At 59.6% G+C, this 16,943-nt stretch overlaps 1 long non-coding RNA gene across 1 annotated transcript; it reads right to left on the reverse strand.

Annotated features, from left to right (window-relative positions):
• Positions 1 to 10,226: 10,226 nt before the first annotated feature.
• Positions 10,227 to 16,314, reverse strand: LOC138068768 (uncharacterized). The gene is made up of 3 exons (XR_011143523.1): positions 16,105 to 16,314; positions 11,820 to 11,983; positions 10,227 to 10,746 (listed from the first exon to the last, which is right to left on the reverse strand). It is a non-coding gene; the product is annotated as an uncharacterized lncRNA (long non-coding RNA).
• Between the last annotated feature and the right edge of the window lie 629 nt (positions 16,315 to 16,943).

Below are 16,943 nucleotides of genomic sequence, written 5' to 3' on the forward strand. Positions count from 1 at the left end.
CTGTTTCAGCCAGCCCTGAGGCTGGGGGTGACGGCGGGGTGCCCGTCGTCCCTGCCTCTCCGGGCGCTCCCGCGCTCTCCGGCCGCGACGCTGTGCCGCGGAGCCGGCGGGTTCCTGCTCCTCACTCCTGCTTCGAAGTTCCCTCGATTCCTCGTGGCTTCTTGCAAAAGCCTGCACAGGCAGCGAGCATAAAAGCAAAATAATCGCGGCTCCGGGGAGGCCTCGGAGGAGCCCGGAGCGGACTGCGCCGGCGACGCCGCGCGTGCCGAAGGCTGCCAAGGTGGCAGACGGGCTCCTCGCCTCCGGAAGAGACACTCTCAGGCGACAGCACATGCATCTGTGTTGGTCCCTGTTGCTCACTTGTTCTGGCTGGGCTCGCCTGGCCCCGGGCTGAAACCACAGCAAATTCGGGTATTTCCCCCCCGTCTTGCTCAGCTCGCTGATGACATCTCCCGGTCCGCCGTGCGCTGGCTCCCGGGATTCGTCTGCGAGTCTCCCGAGACACCCGCCCGCTGCAGCAGCAGCCCGCAGCGCAGCGGCATTTAGCATATGAATGCTGCCACACAGTTTAACCAAACCCAAAATTGCCGGCCTTTGTGTGCCCTTGGCCCTCTTTGTGCCGGCAGGCGGGGAGCCGGCGCCCGGCCGCCCCGGACAAAGAGCCCCCTTGCCGCGGGCCCTGCGCCCTGCCCTCGCCCACCTGCTCACCCCCCCCCGCCGCCCCCCGGTAAGCGGATTTCTGGATAGTTTCTGCGCACCCCGGCAAGGCGTTGGGGTGGGGGGGGGGGGCTTTTTTTAGCCGAGGGTGAGGAGGGGGGGGGGGAGAACTACGGGAACAAGCTTCTTTCCGTGCATTTTCTGCACCGGCTTGTATAGACCCAAAGCGCAAAACCGCCCGGCGGGCGCTTCCCGAGCCTCCCGGGACGGGAGCTCCTGCACAGCCTGGTCCCGGCGGCTGCTTTGCTCCCCACGCCCGGGTCCCCCCGCCGCCCCTCCGGGGACGCACGCTTAAACCGGAGCCGACGGCGGGGGGAAAACAGCCGCAAAAACGTCCAAGAGGCGGAAAGGCGAACACGGGAAAAGCTACAAGTCTTCTGGCTGCCTGAAGGGTGCCAACGTCCTCAAAAGCCGCTTGGGTTTGCAGAAATCCCTCCGAAATGGTGTAAACTTTTCGTGAAACAAAACGTTAGAGAGCGTCGCGGAGCGTACCTGCCGCCGGCGCTCACAGCAGCGTCGCTGGGCTGGTGCCCTCCAACCGCACCGCTCCGGGGCTTGCAAAGGGCACGGTGCTGCCCGCCGGGAGATGGGGAAACCGAGGCACGGCCGCCGCCGGCCTCGGCGCTGGGGCCGCGTGGGGCAGCCGGCAGCCCGCGGCTGGCGGGTTGAGCCCTCTCGTGAGACTCCCCGATTCATGATGACCTTTCTTTCTGCGCAGGGGCATGGATGGGAGGACAGGGGAACTGGGAAGGACTCTTGTTCCCAGTAACTGCTGGCCTGACACGAACGAATGACTCTTCTTAAAATATTGCAAAGACTATTAAAAGCAGCACTGATAAAAGGCAAGAAGCTGGGAAAACGGACTAGACTGGACTATTTTTAGCAGCGGTGGCATCTGGACAGCATGAGAATTGCTTCGCACAGATTTAGCGCAGCTGACGTCTGAACAAAACGTTTGCTGGATAAGCTGAAATCGAGCAGAACAGATACCTAGAGAAACAGCGACCAGCACAAAGCAGCCGCTCAAACCCAGGCCAGACAAACACGCAGCCAAGGGTCACTCGCATCCCCACAAAGGAGCGATGTCCCTCGGCCGGCAGCCAGAGCGCCGCTCCCGCCGGGCCGGCCGCGCTCAGGGGGCTCCGGCGACGTGCGCGGGGCGGGGGGGGGGCCCCAAGGCTGCTCGGGAGCGCCGGGGCAGGTTACCCCAAAAGGAGCAGTCAGGCGGTGGGGCAACAGCTCCCGGACACCGGCGTCGGGAGGTGAAGAATAGGAGCAGCAGCCGGGGAGCTGCCCCGCTCCGGCCATAACCCAGCGCTGCTTATGGTTTTTTTGGGGTTTTTTTGCCCCATGCCCGGCTGGATTGGGGAAAATAGCTGCCCTGTATTAAACGAAGCCAAGCCCGAAGGGAGGGCACCCTGCAGCGCGCTGGGCAGGTTTGGGGGTTGTCGCCACCCCGGGCTCGCCGTCCTCGGGGACCGCGCGGGGAGCAGCCACCACTGCCACGAGCACGCTGGGGCTCTGCGCGGCGGGAACCGCCGCTCGGCCTGAGCGCTGCTCTAAAAATAGCGCCGAGAAAGCCCGCGCCGAGCCCGGGCCCTCTGCTCTCCTTACCACCCTCTCCCTCCGGAGAGACCCTGGGGAGCAGCCGGCAAATAAACGGCTTAGCGTGGGCCAGCGGTGGCTGCTGCCGGCGCTCGCCCCGGCGGGAGGGAGCCGGCGGCAGGCAGCCCGCCGGGGCTGCCGCTCCGCGCGGCGCTCCCCGTGCCGAGCAGCCCGCCGTCAGCCCCCGGAGGTTGCAGACCGGCGGGGGAGCGCTGCCGAAGCAGACAGGACGCGAGACGCGTCCTCGCCGAGGGGCTCGGTAAAGACCCTTCCCCCCCCCCCCCAGCGTTGACCATCACGCGGGAGAGGAGACTCTCCAGCCCGGGCGGTGGGACACAACCCACCCCCAGGAGCTCGCAACAGGCTTTCCTCGACAGCCCCAGCGAGCGCCCAGCCGGCCCTTTCATTGCCGCCGGGAACCTGCGTACGCTGGGGTGCTGGGGGCTGAACTTGGGCTGCCGTCGTGGTGGCAGGGCAGCCCACGTGAAGGATGGGCCTCTCGGTCTCTATAGGCGGTTGGGTTACTCCCGGCCGTGCTCCCGTGTCCAGGAACGTCTGTAGTTTACCCTGATCTGACTTGGCTGGTTCAGGTGCTCGTGAAACTCCTTCCCAAGCCACAAGCACTGAGCTGCAGCTTACGCCGAGCGTCTGGGAGGAGCCGCGGCGCTCGGGCTGGCGACCGCCGTCTGCGCCAGACCTTGCCCGCGCGACTTCTCCGTACGGAAACCCTGGATTTTAGCTGGCCAAAGGAAAGATAAATAGCTCGGGATGGATACAAAATAACAGATTTTTTTTTGCCTACGTTTTCTATTTCGGCAGCCTAGGTCTCTGCAGGTACCTACCAGCCCGCTCCGGGCTGCCGGTGCCTGCTGCCGGGGGGACCCGCTGTGGGGCTCTTCCTCCCCGCACGATGGCCCCGGAGCTGCCTGGAAAGCCAGCAGTCATTGCCTGAGCTCTTATTACACATCAATCGTATAATTAAACATCGAGGAGGCGGATTACGATTTCGCAAGTAGCAGTTCGGGTGTTTCCTACCTCTCGGGCACTTGTCTTGGAAATCCTGCCTCGTCGCAGGGGAGGGTTTCTGCACGCTGCTGAGGTCAGGCGCGAGCCTCCAGTCCGCGGCGTCGGCACCCTTGGTGTCAGGGACCACCGCTTGCTAAGGACGGTGCCGCGCTGTCACCAAACATTACTGCCCGTGGTGGGGCGGGGGGGGGGGGGGAACAGTTTGTTGCTCGCTCAAGAAAAATAAATCCTTGACCCTTTACCAGACCTGTGCAGCAGTGGCGCCGCTCGCTCCTTGTGAAAGTGTGTGGGTGGGAAAAGAGTCTGCTCCGACTTTTCTGCTAGCTATGGGAACCGCGCAAGACATATAGGCTTTCGATAGATGGCTGATAATGTGCGGCTACTCCTCTACGCGCAGCCTGCAAGCCCCTGAAGAAACACCAATTGCAAGCATGAAATTAAAGTCTCCCACTCATTATTTGAGAAGGACATGCCTTTCACAGCCAAGCGGCCCCTGCTTGCTTCGGGGAAACATGTGCTTATCTCTTATTGCTGTGATTTATTTCTTTAGATTAATGCATCAAATTGGCTCGCTGCCAAGCGCACAGTCAAGTCTCCGTTTTCACGGGACTGTCCTGAACCACGCGGGCTTTTTGCCGCTTGTTTGTTTTCTGAAACCGAGAGGAGGATTTTTATCTCCACCGTAAAGCAGAATTGAGGGGGTTTTCTGCAGACGTAAGGCAGCCAGCATTGTTTTGATCTGCGAGCAAACGCCAGCCTGCTCGGAGCTGGAAGAGGGCTGTTAAATCCGCCCCGGTGGAGACGCAGCAAACGAAACCAGAGGGGCGCAAGGCTGGCGAGGGGTTCGGGGGGGGGGCTGTTTCTGTGCACGCGCAAAGGCACCCAAGCAAAGCAGGGCGAGCGAGCTGATGAGCAGCTCGTCCGGGATGCTCGCTTTTACATGCCGCCGGGGCAAGCAGAGCCGAGCGTGCCGTCCCTCCGGTCCGCCTCCGGTTATAGCTGCCCGCACTCTGCCCCGCGGCAGCGCTCGCCGGCAGCCCCGCGCCGCTCGCCGGCAAGCGGACGCCGGGCGCTTCGCCCATCGCTAGTCGCTGCAGACAAAGCTTAACCCTCTCCCCCTCCTTCTTCCGCGCTGCTGCCCCAGCTCGTAGCGCCCGCCGGGTTTACGGGCAGCAACGCCGCGCGGGGGCCCCGGGGAGGACGCCCCGCCGGCCCGCCAGGATTTGCCTACCCGCAGCTTTGCATTGGCTTAAATACACCGAGGCGGCTTCATGAGCAGGCGTGATCATGTTGGTTTAAAGTAGTTTTTTTTTTTCCGGGTAATTCAGTTAAAACCCACTGCCAAACAATTTAAACTAGGCCTGTTCCCGTTTCGAGTGAGACGCCGCCGTGCCCATGCAGCGCTCGGCTCCGCTTTGGACGTCACATCTTCAGCTGAACCAGAGACGTTCCCGCCGCGGCCTTGGAGCCCCGTTTCTCTGGGAAAACAGGCCTCGGGTCTACGCGACACTTCTACGGCGCGTTGCTGCTTTTCCTTGTTATTTTATGAAACGATTTTGTTGGCACCTCTTTTCGCCAGCGCTTTGCACGGAAGGCAAGGCGTTCTGGTTACGGTGGCGGGCAGGACAGCTCAGCCCCGTTCTGCTCACCAGAGCTGCGATCCCGTAGCGAAGGAAAGCAGCGCTGGGGGACCAAACGGGCCTGAAGACAGCAATAAGATAACGGGGCCTAAAATTAAACCAGCCAGCAGCTTTTTAATCTTAGCGCGGGCTGGAGGGGCAAAGGGGGCCCGGCGCGGGGCGGCTCGGCCGGGCGCTGGGGACCGCGCCGCCCGCAGCCCCGCTCCCCGGGGGGATTTCTGCACTCTTGTGCTCCCTCTGCTGGTCCTCGGCCTGGCACGGCCGGGGCCTCGGGGCCGCTTGGGCTCCCCGGGGACCAGGGATGCCCCAGAGCACCTTTCGGAGGAGCCCTGGGGCGAGGGAGACGTCAGCGGCGGGGCCGGGCGCAGGGATGCTGCTGCTCTGGCCCCCGGCAGAGCGCTGCGGGATGGGGCCCGGAGCCGCCCGGCGCCCAAGCATCCTCGGGAGCGGCGCCGAAAACGTGTTCCCCCCCCGCAAATAACAGCTTTAAAAAATGCTGGGGAGAACGATATTACGACCATAAGAGGCTAAGACCATAACTAGGATGACGATTAAGCAAGCTGGACCGGTACCGCCTGGGCAATGGTATTGAATGAAGCAACACACGGGCGCAGCAGGACGCGGCGCGTTTGTCAGCCCCCTTTCCAAACCGCGCTGCGCAGCCTCGTGCACGGGTCCCCCTGCCCCGCTGCCGCCCCCGGGGACGTGCCCGGCTCTCGCCTTGCCCAGGGGTAACGGGCCGCCGGCGGAGGGGGAGGCCGCCGGCACGCGGCGAAGGCTGCAGCTCGGCTCCCTGCCGCCGGCTGCCGTCCTGCCAAAGGGGACCAGGAGGCACGGATTTTGGGCTGGGGCGTTGCAACGCTAGGGCCGGGACGAAGCTAGCTCAGGCTGGGCGCCCCGGCTGCGCGCCAGCCTCCTGCGTTTTCTGGGTTTGCAACGCTTGCCGGCTTTGCTAGAAAACTAGCTGTTGTTTTAAGGCTGCTTTGTAACCAGGGACGGAGGCGGGGGGGTTGCACGCCGAACCGGGTAAGTGACAGCTGCCAGGATCCCTTCTCAAATGACCAATAAAAAGCACTTTTATGGCTCAGGCTGCTTCATTCCAGCCAAGCAGCATCCTGGGAGCAGCGACCCGACGGCGGAGGCTGACCCGCGCGGGGCCGAATCGCAGTGCCCCCCCCGTCCCCGGATCGTGTTCCCGAGCCACCGGCGGGACGGGCACGGCAGCCACCGCGCTGGGCACCGTCGAGGAAAGCCGCTCCGCGGCGGCGCGCGGGCGTCCCAGGCTCCGCCGGCACGGCACTGCAGAGCCGCTTTCCGCAGCAAACAATAAATCTTTAAAACAAGCGTGGGGTTCCCTGAATTCAATGGCTCCGCTGCACAATAAAGCGGCTCTTCCTGAGCGCCGGTGGCTCCCTGCCCGCCGCCCTCCCGGGGGACGGCGCAGGAGGTGAGCCGCTGGCTCAAGCCTGCAAACGGCGAGCGCTGAGAAAAACAAAATCTGCCCAGAAGTTTCGATGAGCAGAGATTAAAAACCCATGAGGCCAGGAAGGGGCGCTCGGCAGCACCGGCGGGACTGGAGGACGCGGGGTGGCTGGGTCGCAGCGGCATCGTGAGAGGTGCCATGTGGGAATTTCTTCCCACCGAGCAATAGCAGCCAGTTCCTGCACATCACCGGGCTGTTCTCGCACATCGCTGGGCTGTTCCCGCGCATGGCTGGGCTGTTCCTGCGCATCGCTGGGCTGTTCCTGTGCATCGCCGGGCTGTTCCCGCGCATGGCTGGGCTGTTCCTGCGCATTGCTGGGCTGTTCCCATGCATCACTGGGCTGTTCCCGTGCATGGCTGGGCTGTTCCCGCGCATTGCCAGGCTGTTCCTGAGCATTGCTGGGCTGTCCTGCACATTGCCAGGCTGTTCCCACACGTCGCTGCGTTGTCCTGCACATTGCTGGGCTGTTTCCACACATTGCCAGGCTGTTCCTGTGCATCGCCGGGCTGTCCTGCACATTGCTGGGCTGTCCTGTGCATCACTGGGCTGTTCCCCCCCATCACCGGCCTGTTCCCACGCATCTCTAGGCTGTTCCTGCCCTATTGCCTCTTGCCAGGCTGTCCCGCCTGTCGCCAGGCTGTTCCAGCGCAGCGCTGGGCTGTTCCTTCTTCACTACCGCTCCAGTCCCCCGTCCCTCCCAAACCCCCTGTTTCGCCCTGGCGGCGCTGCTCGACGCCCAGCAGCAGCAGCAGCGCTCGCCATGCCGTCCAAGAGCATCCCTGGCAAAAAAGAAACCAGCTCTTGGGCCTTTTGCAGATTGTGCTTTTGCTGATTAAGCAAAATACTTTCCTGAGACAAATTCTTTGTGTTTTCAAGCTGAACTCTCCCCTTTCTGGAACCATTTTTTGTAGATGCAAATAAATGGTTAAAAACACGTAGGTGTGTGTCTCCTATGTTAACTTTCTTCAGTATCATCAACAGCTGCTTTCCCTTCAGTGCAAGAAACCACAGAGCTGAAATAAGTGAAAGTGTGAAAGAAGCAGGGCTCAGATAGTAAAACTTTCCCAATTAAAGGCATATAAAATGAAACAGGGAAAGTTTTTCCATGGCTGAGAATAGCCCCATTATCTTTTCGGGCCGCAGGAAGCAAAGGCAGAAGCGGGTGAGTCGGCCGGGCCGCCGGCTGTCCCCGGCACACAGGCGCTCCGGGAGCAACGCTTGTCCTGCGCAGCAAGATTGCAGCTATATGTAAGTCACAATATACTGCCATATATCGAGAAAAAAAAAAAAAACAAATAAAATTCTTTACTGTTGTTAATTCTTCAGTGAAATTATTCTTCCAAATCTTCCTAAAACCAGATGTGGAAACACCGAGCCACCTCTGCGCCCTCCCAGCTCCCTCCGCCCCCCGCAGCCGAGCAAAGGCTTTCTCAGCAGATGAGAGTGGGGGGGTGGAAACCGTGAGCAGTTTCGGCGAAACTCATGCTGGATTTCTCAATTCGTGGTATCATTTACCGACATCACGCAACTAATTTGGGCTTTTTCTTCTGTCTCTTGACAGTTAGGTATTTTCCCCAAGAGGCTACAATTTCTCTTTCTTTAATACAAAATTGGATTTCTTTCCTGTAAGAGGTAAGGGCAATTCAGATCCTGTTCCCAGGAGCAAGGTTCAGGAATCATTGTTTTTTTATTAACATATTTTATTAGATGTAGCCAGCGTGCTCTTGCAAAAGCACAGAAATAAAACGCGGCCGTCCCAGTAGACCAGGGTCAGCCGGTGTCACCGGTCGTCCCCACCCTGGGCATCGCCCGCGGGCTGGCTCCCGCGCTCCTCGCCCCGGCGGCGCGTTCCCAGGCGGCCACGGGGAGACCAGGGGCCTCGGGAAAAACAGCGTGAGATCTGCAGAGGGTGCAATGTTCCCCAGGGCGGCAAACAGCCGAGCCGGCCGTTTCGGGCCGAGCAGGGTCTGGGGCAGCCTCGGCCGCGGCGGGGACGGGACGGACCGAGCGACAGCGGAGGCAGGGCAGGAGCTTTGCTGCCCGGAGGCAGCAAAACGGGGCATCTCCTGAAGTTTGCTTGCAAAAGAAAAAAAAAAAGCAGAGTTGTTCCCCCCCCCCGACTACACGCACGTACACACGCTCGCGTAATTACACGGGGGAACTTGCTGCCGCAGGATGCTGCCGAGGTCGAATGGGAACAAACGGGCGGAGGAGAGCAAGGCCCAGGAGGGCGGCCGCGGGAGCCCAGGCTTGGGCTCGCCCCCGGGGCTCAGCGGACTCGGAGCAGGCTGCCCGCGGGCAGGCCAGACTTTGCGCCGGCCGCGGGGCTCGCGGAGGCTGAGAGCGGCCAGGAGTCACGGCCCCGCGGGCCTCGCTCGCCCGCCGGAGCAACGCGCTCTTGCACCCTGTGGGCCGCCGTCTCGGGAGGGTGCAGACGAGCAGAGAGCGGCGCTGATTGAGGAAAAGCGCTAATTAAGCACGTTCTGGGTGGTCTCGCTTTGGCACGCTGCCTTTTGGGCTAGGCTGGTTTTGCTGCCGCTTCCCTCTTTCCCGCGTTTTTCTCCCATCTCTCTCTCGGTGCACTTGGCACCCACAGCCCTCTCCGTCGGGGATTTCCGCGGCGGCCGGCCCCGGTGCCGGGGGGGACGGCGCAGCCCCGCTGCTCCCTGCTCGGGCGCGGGGCGAAAGGTGCCCCACGCCGCACACAGGTTTTGGTCTCCCAGACAGGATACCTGATGCAACAGCTCCTCTTTGCACCGAGGGCAACATGAGACATGCTATTTGAAGCCTGCTTTACCGTTGCTTTTGCGCTATGCCTTGCTGCATTCATTCCTGGTGCAAGCCAGCAGTTTTGCATAGAAAGTCAGATTTGACTGTGTGGGTTTAAACTCCACGTTCAACCCGGAAGCCTTCACGCAAGGCGGGGGGCACAGCGGGACAGCAAGCTCTGGATAAAAAGCGTTTCATTGTGAAAAAAAAACCCGCAAAGGTGCATCGCACCCTGGCAATCTGCTTAACGTTTCTGCCGAGGAGCAGGGCGCGCCGTCCTGTGCAAGCTCCGCTCACAGGCCGCCCGGCTCACGGCCAACCTGCTCGTTCCGTGTTGTGATTTCCTCTCGTCCCCCTAGCGCGAAACAGCTGGACCAAGCGGCCACAACCATTTGAAGATGGCCTGCTACAAAACAGCGCTTTTGCCAGGGAAAAACAGGATGGGGAGAGCGGGCCGGAAAGGGCAGGGGGTACCCGGCAGAGCCAGAGCAGAGGCTGCGCGCAGCGTTTCGGCGACGCGCGGGGAGCAGGGCCGCCGGGTTCACAGGTAGCCAGTGGCTTGGTGGACGTCGCCTGCGAGCAACGCACGGCTTCACTGCTTCGTTTTGTTTTCACCAGTCCTACGTGACCTGGCTTTTAGGAATTAATATCTCCCCTAGGTAAAAAGCCACTAGGCAGACCGTCGTTCCTCGGAGGCCAGCCAAGGCGTCTGAAGACAAGCTTTAACTTACTGTTCACAGACTCGGCGCGAGTCTAAGGGGAGCCTCCTGGGGCTCCTGCCTCGAATTGTGCAAAATAACTCTTGGACGGTATAATTAAATGCTACGTGGCATACAGCAGATGTCCATGGGGTGGTAAAGGTGCATGATACAAAAACTATTCTGCTGAAAATATCGGTTTTCCTACAGTTTCAGCATAACAAGGACTCTTGCAAATGCCTGAGGTCAGGACTGATTTGTATTGCAAATGTCCCCGTCTAATCAACAGCTCTGTATTAAATAACACATCACGTTATTGTGACATTTTGCTTTGCCAGGAGAGTGCAACATTTATACACACATGCCCGGAGTACAGTGTTTCTGACAGGATACCGTATTCATGACAAATTGCAAGTTTGGTAACACAAGTCAGAAAAAGTTCCAAACCTGCAGGTTTTAGGGAAGTAACACGAGAATGTTTAGACATGGGAAAATTGCAATAGCGGACAACGTTATCGTGTGCAGCTGGGATAAATACTGATCTTCGAAACCGCTAACGGCTTTGCAGTCAGAAGGCTGAGAGCTGCTACCTTGGAGAACGTCTCGGTGCTATTTCACCCGCACGAGAGGTGCCTTGCTTTCAGGATGCAAAAGGCTCCCGGTTCACGGCGCTTGCCCATCCTCTGCCAAGGGAACTTGCCAGCTCTTCGTGGTCCGGAGACTCCTGAAGGGAGATCACAAGTTTTCAGGGTGTTTTTGCTCTCAGTGTTTCACTGTCGTTGGTAAGAAGCTGCGTTTTGTTCGCCTGCTGAAAGGAAAACGGTACGAGTGGTAAGAGAAACGCAGCGGCTGCACTTTGGCTTTCTGCAGTGACTAAAAACAGAGCGGCCCTTTTCGGGGCCACCCTGACGCCCACCTGGCCGCCGCGCGCCGCTTCCCGTGCACCTGCCTGCTTCCCCTCCCAGGCGGGAGCGGGGCGTCCCGTCTTCGCCCCTGCCCCGTCCTCGCCTCGCACGCCGACGGGCTGAGCCGGGGCCGCGCATCCCGCGGGCTCCCGGGCCCGGAGCGAAGCGGCTCGGCCACGGCCCGCTGCAATACCTCACTCTCCTCTGACCCCGGATGGAGCGAGGATGTTTTACGGCCACGGAAGCGGTTTTCTACCGAGGCGTTCGCTGCGCTATCAGACCGCTCCCTCCCCTGCGCGTAATCAAAATATTTTGATAACCGAAAGGCATCAGGCGATGCAGCAAGTTTTGCAGTAAATACAAAACAGGGCAAATAATGAAAGGGGCCAGGAGGGGAGGAGAGGGGAGCTGGGGCTTTGGCACAAGCTTTCCTGCGGTTGGCCCCGGACAACAACAATAAAAGCCCTTAAAATTACTATTTTAACAAAAACAGGCATTTTTGACAAAAATAATCCCCCTCTAGCGGAAAAAGGAGGCTGACGGTAGCTCATCTCACACGGCTGGTTCACACCTCCGCTCCGGAGGGGCAGCGTGCGGCACGGCCTCGCGCCGGACCCCGCCGGGGTGGCGCGGCGCAGCGGGAACCCGGCTTCGGCCCGGCAAACGCGGAGCCGCTCGTCGCCCCGGACGAGCAGCGATGAGATGAATCGCCTGGCAAACGAGCCCGCAGCGAGATGCTAAACACATCGCAAAGACGCGTGACAGATTGCAACGACAAGGTTGCGCTGGCAGGCTGCGCGGCGGGTAACAAAACCCCTGCCCAGACAGCGCTGCGCCCCGGGCACTCCTCGAGCCAAGAGGAGGGGAGCGATGCTGCCAAAAGCCCGTCGGCGCACCCACCGCACCCGTTTTCCATGTTCTGGCTAGCCGCCGAGGCCGTGGCGGACCCCGACGACGCGCGGAGAGCTGAGCTTACAGCTGCCACCCGATGCACAACGCTGGAGAGCTGCAAAACGCTGTGCAGGTCGATGCACAAGGCCCCCGCTCCGAGGAATGTAACTTTGGACCCGCACAGAAACCCAGCGCGGAAGCAGTCCGTCGGGCTGGCTGCAAGGAGCCGAATCGCCGGAGGAAGGGTTCCTGCAGGAGCAAGAAGAGGAGAGCTCAAGACGGGCAGTTTATTTCTCGGCACGGAGCAAGGCAATAAATAAAGCACAATTCTCCCCTTTCCGCACCTCGCGAACAGAGGGGCGCTGGGGCCCTGCCAACCCCGCCGCCCCTCAGGGCGCCCCAGCGTCACCCACCTGCACAGCCGACGCGGGGCCCGGGGCGAGCAGGCGCCCCCTTTCCCAGGCAAAACCCTCCCTGCCCAGCGCGGGGATGCGGTTCGGGGCCGGCCGGCCGCTCACCCAGCGCCCGGAAGCAGACGCGGTTTATTAGCCCAGGAGCAGGGGAAAGAGCGCAGGCCTGGGCAGGGTGCTCCAGGGCGCGGGCTCCGCACGAGGCTCTCGCCGAAATGGGATGCCGAGGGCAATGCTCGCAGGATAACTCTTAAAAACCCCAGCCAGCAGCTTTTTAGAGATGATGCTCTCTGGACGTTTGTCCCCTCCAGTGCCACCTGGCCCACCTGTCCCACAGCTCCCGAGCTTTCGGCTTTATTCTCCTTCCATTTGCTGTTAGCGAAGGCGAGCCCATTATTTGGGCTGGCAGGAAAAATTAAAAAATCACTGCAGAAACAGAATTGTTCTCTTGAAAGGAGAAGTCTCCTACGTTCACCGTTTCACCTGCATTTTGCCTTTTGCAGCTGCTCCTCGCAGCCCCGGGGACTCGCCGGCCGGCCCCTGGCCACGGGGACGGCGGCCCCACTCCCGGCAGGTATGAGGAGGGGAAGCGTTTCCGCCCGCCACGTCTAACTTCTGCAGCGCCGAGCCGCTTATTTTTCACCCCGTCCCACGGCTGCAAAGGCATCGGGGCGAGCTCTGCGCCTCGCAAAGCCGGGCGCAGCGGGAACGCCGGCGTGCCTGGCGGCGCCTCGGCGCTTCCCCGGGGACGGGCCCAGGGCCCGCGCAGGTGCGCGCCGGGGAGGCCAGCGGCGGGGGAGAGCGGCTGACAGCTTTGCCCGGTATTTTGGGCTTTTTGCTTTGAGCCCGAGCGGTCCGCAGGGTGCACGGCGGCTTGGCGCGGGCGGACGCAACGCATCCGTCTGCACAAACGCCGCGGCGAATCCCGCTCCCTCCCCCCGGTCTCTGCTAGCGGCGCTCGTTCTTTGCTCTCGCACGCCGAGCCCTTGCTCCCCAAGAGTATTCTCCCTTTACAAAGCAAGATCATAAAGCAGTGACATAATCCAAGCTTGGCAAACACTTTTGCTGATGTTAAGCCTGTGCCTTTCGTGGGTCTCGCTGCTGCTTTTTAGTCCGTGATATAGATGGCGCAACCGGCCGATTAAACGTGCAGGAGCCTCCCAAGATACCGTTTCATTTGAAACGCTGACATTTATATTTGACATTCCAATAAGTGTGGGGCCTTCTTTTTTCTTTCTTCTTTTTAATTAGTTCTTGCAAGGGTGCGGGTCAGACAAAGCTACACAACAAAGTTTTCCATAGGCGAGGTATGATTCAAACAGATGACTCCCGGCCAGCCTTCCTACCCTATCTACCTTGCAGCTGAGCCTCGAAGCCAAATTAATTACGGGCCACCCACAAATAGATGCGAGAGGGAGGTGAATCTTTTTGCCCATTCATTCCCTGCCACCTCTGTCGAGAACTCTTCCTACACGCTAAGGGCGAGTGGGAGGGCTTTGGTGCTAAAAAACGACCCATTCATTTCGTTTTGACACCAAAGTGCCGTCAGCCAGCCGGGATGAGTAGTGATAGTAAACAAGAGTAGTAATGCAAAAAATATATATATACAAAAAAGATGCCTCAATGAAGAGGTGTGATTGTTGGCAAAACGTGTCCTGTTTTAGTTTATGGGATGTACAGAGTCTTTTTATTAGGGATACTTTTTGCTATTAGCGTAATAAAAAAGGACCGATTGTTTCTGCCATCTGAGAAAACTCTTGGTGGAACAGGCAGAAATCCAGGAATAATTAAGAAAATAATAGTGCACACCCAACAAGAAAAACATTATTTGCCTAAAGATGAAGTCCCTCCAGACTACTTGGTAGTGATTGCGTTTCTTTCAAAAGAGGGGGGGGGAAAACCCTTCTAAATGAAAAGCAGCAGTCATCAGCTAGTTTCTAAGATCTTGAGTGGAAAAAGCGCAGTGCTGTAATACCCTTCGGTGGTAAGACTTTTTCCGTTTTCACTGCTGTTATCAGGCTTTGCAAGTTGCAAAATAATAGTGTTTTGCCCTTACATGTTTCCATCAGAGGATCAGAAGCACTTCACAAAGCATAATTAATTGAGCTTCGCTGCTCACCTGTGAGAACAGAGCAATTATTTAGCACCGGGGTTTTTTCTTTTTTTGGAGGCGGGAGGGGTTGGTAGAAGTAAAAACTGCAACAGCAAGATCACGAATCCCCTGGACTCTGCCTAAGTCATTGGAGACTTCGGTGCCGTGCCCACACCAAAGGACGCCTGCCACAAAGCTGAAAATTTCCGACCTCCAGATCTGCATTTTTCCTTCAGGAAAAGAGAACTGCCTCAGCAGTATCGCTTCTCCCCGGCCTCTGGGCTCGCTGGGCTTCCCGGCAGTACACGCTGCCTTTCCTCCCAAGCTCTGGCTCTTCCCATTGAATCCTCAACAGTCACTTCTCCAAATAGCCCGTTTTCCCGCGCCCCGTCCTCCCCCAGGCCTCCTGCCCGCGGCGTCCCCCGGAGGGTGCACGTGCCCCTCCTGCTCCGATTCTCAGCCCCGTCCCCACCGCTTCACCCACACTTCAGAAGGCCTCTTTGACAGCAACGTGTTGCGGTACCAGCCCACACCCAGTGCGCATGCAGTGTGGTTCCCAAAATAATCCTGCTGCGGGTAAGGCGCTAGGCAGAGGGAGCCGGGTTTGATTCTTGCGCGACTTTGGGCAAGTCACTGAAGCTGTACCGCCTGCGCACAGAAACACGGAGAACGTTTCCTGAGCTGGCGGGCCGGGGAAAGGAAGGTCACGAATCAGCATCTGTGGAGAACTCAAGTATCGCAGTAACATAAAAAAAAAGAAAAAAGATTGCAAACCCCACTCTGATATCCTGTGCTGCATTTGGACAGAGCGGTAACTGATGCACACAACCCCACACCGAATAACAAGAAATTAACTTTCACCCAACCTGTATTGAAAAAGCATCAACCACTCTCTGCCCCAAGCGAGGCCATAAACCGTCGAGGGAAGCGGCAGGGGAATGAACCTATCTGCAGGCAGGGCGAAGCTAAGGTTACCCACTCAATAGCATGCAGCTTTTGTGACTTTTTTTCTGACGAAGCTTTTCTTCTGAAAGCAACTTTTGGCTTCTTGAGAGGCCAAAAATGGAGGCATCTCCATTGCACTGGAACAAGGCAGGTGACGCCTCCTCCCCAGGTTCCCTCAAAGTCCTGCTTCCACAGAGCAGCCGGCACCTCAATCTCTGCATCTGCCTACCCTTCCTGGACTGAAATCCCAGGAAATCCCACCAATCCTCTTGACACACAACACAGAAATCCTAGGCTGGGAGCACAGGACGGGACCGCTGGCCTGAAGGCTCCGTGCTCCGGCTGACATTGTAGCCGAGGCCACCCGTAACGCCGGCAGCGGTCCCCGGGCTGCCAGCTGCTGGCGCTCTCCCCACAGACCCCAGCCCTCGCACAGGTCTGCTCTCTTTCTCTACTCCTGCAGCACAGGAGCTCTTCAGGACTGGTGGCCAATGTCCCTGACCTGGCCTTACTTTGCTCTTCCCTGTTTTCCCGTGCCATCCTCTGTATTTAAAAGACTCCGCATCAGTTCTATTTAAGGACGATATTTAATTACTATTTTCACTCCCCACAGAAACGTCAGAAGAACAAAAATCCAGCCCACCACCGAGAAGGCAGAAACGGTGACCCTCAGACGCGAGCCGATCTCAGTGCGATCCGCGTGCCCCAGGCCGCACCGGCTGACTCCGGACGAAGCCGCCGTGCAAACGCAGCCCTCCGAGACGGCCCGGTTATCCAGCGGTTTTGAAACGCAGCTGAACAGTGCGCATTTGGGTCCTGATGCACGGACCCAAAGCAAGCATAATCTGGTATTTGTTTCATGTAAACCCAGACCATCAAAGGAGGTTATTAAAACTATATATTACGTCAAAAATTCCACATACGCGTTTGGGTCCAGATGCACGGGGCTCCCTGCTAGCCAGCAGCTACCTGGGGACGGCCTGTCCCCTCAGAGGGCAAACAGAGCTGACAAGGGCAGCCAGCAGGTGAGGAGCCCCTGGGGGCATCTGGAGAGCCAAACCACCCTCAACCATCATGCCAGGGAGCGGCTGCCCTGCTGTGGATCTTCTGCTCAGCCCCCTCACGATCCTCCTGCCCCACCACAGCCCTCCTGCCCCATCACCCTCCTCCTGCCCCACCACAGCCCTCCTGCCCCCTCACGATCCTCCTGCCCCACCACAGCCCTCCCGCCCCCTCACGATCCTCCTGCCCCACCACAGCCCTCCTGCCCCCTCACAATCCTCCTGCCCCGCCACAGCCCTCCTGCCCCCTCACGATCCTACTGCCCCACCACAGCCCTACTGCCCCATCACCATCCTCCTGCCCCACCACAGCCCTCCTGCCCCCTCACGATCCTACTGCCCCACCACAGCCCTACTGCCCCATCACCATCCTCCTGCCCCACCACAGCCCTCCTGTCCCATCACCATCCTCCTGCCCCATCACCATCCTCCTGCCCCACCACAGCCCTCCTGCCCCCTCACGATCCTCCTGCCCCACCACAGCCCTCCTGCCCCCTCACAATCCTCCTGCCCCACCACAGCCCTCCCGCCCCCTCACCCTCCTCCTGCCCCACCACAGCCCTCCTGCCCCCTCACAATCCTCCTGCCCCGCCACAGCCCTCCTGCCCCTTCACGATCCTACTGCCCCACCACAGCCCTACTGCCCCATCACCATCCTCCTGCCCCACCACAGCCCTCCTGTCCCATCACCATCCTCCTGC

The sequence above is a fragment of the Struthio camelus genome, chromosome 11 (genome assembly GCF_040807025.1).
Source record: "Struthio camelus isolate bStrCam1 chromosome 11, bStrCam1.hap1, whole genome shotgun sequence".
NCBI lineage: Eukaryota > Metazoa > Chordata > Aves > Struthioniformes > Struthionidae > Struthio > Struthio camelus.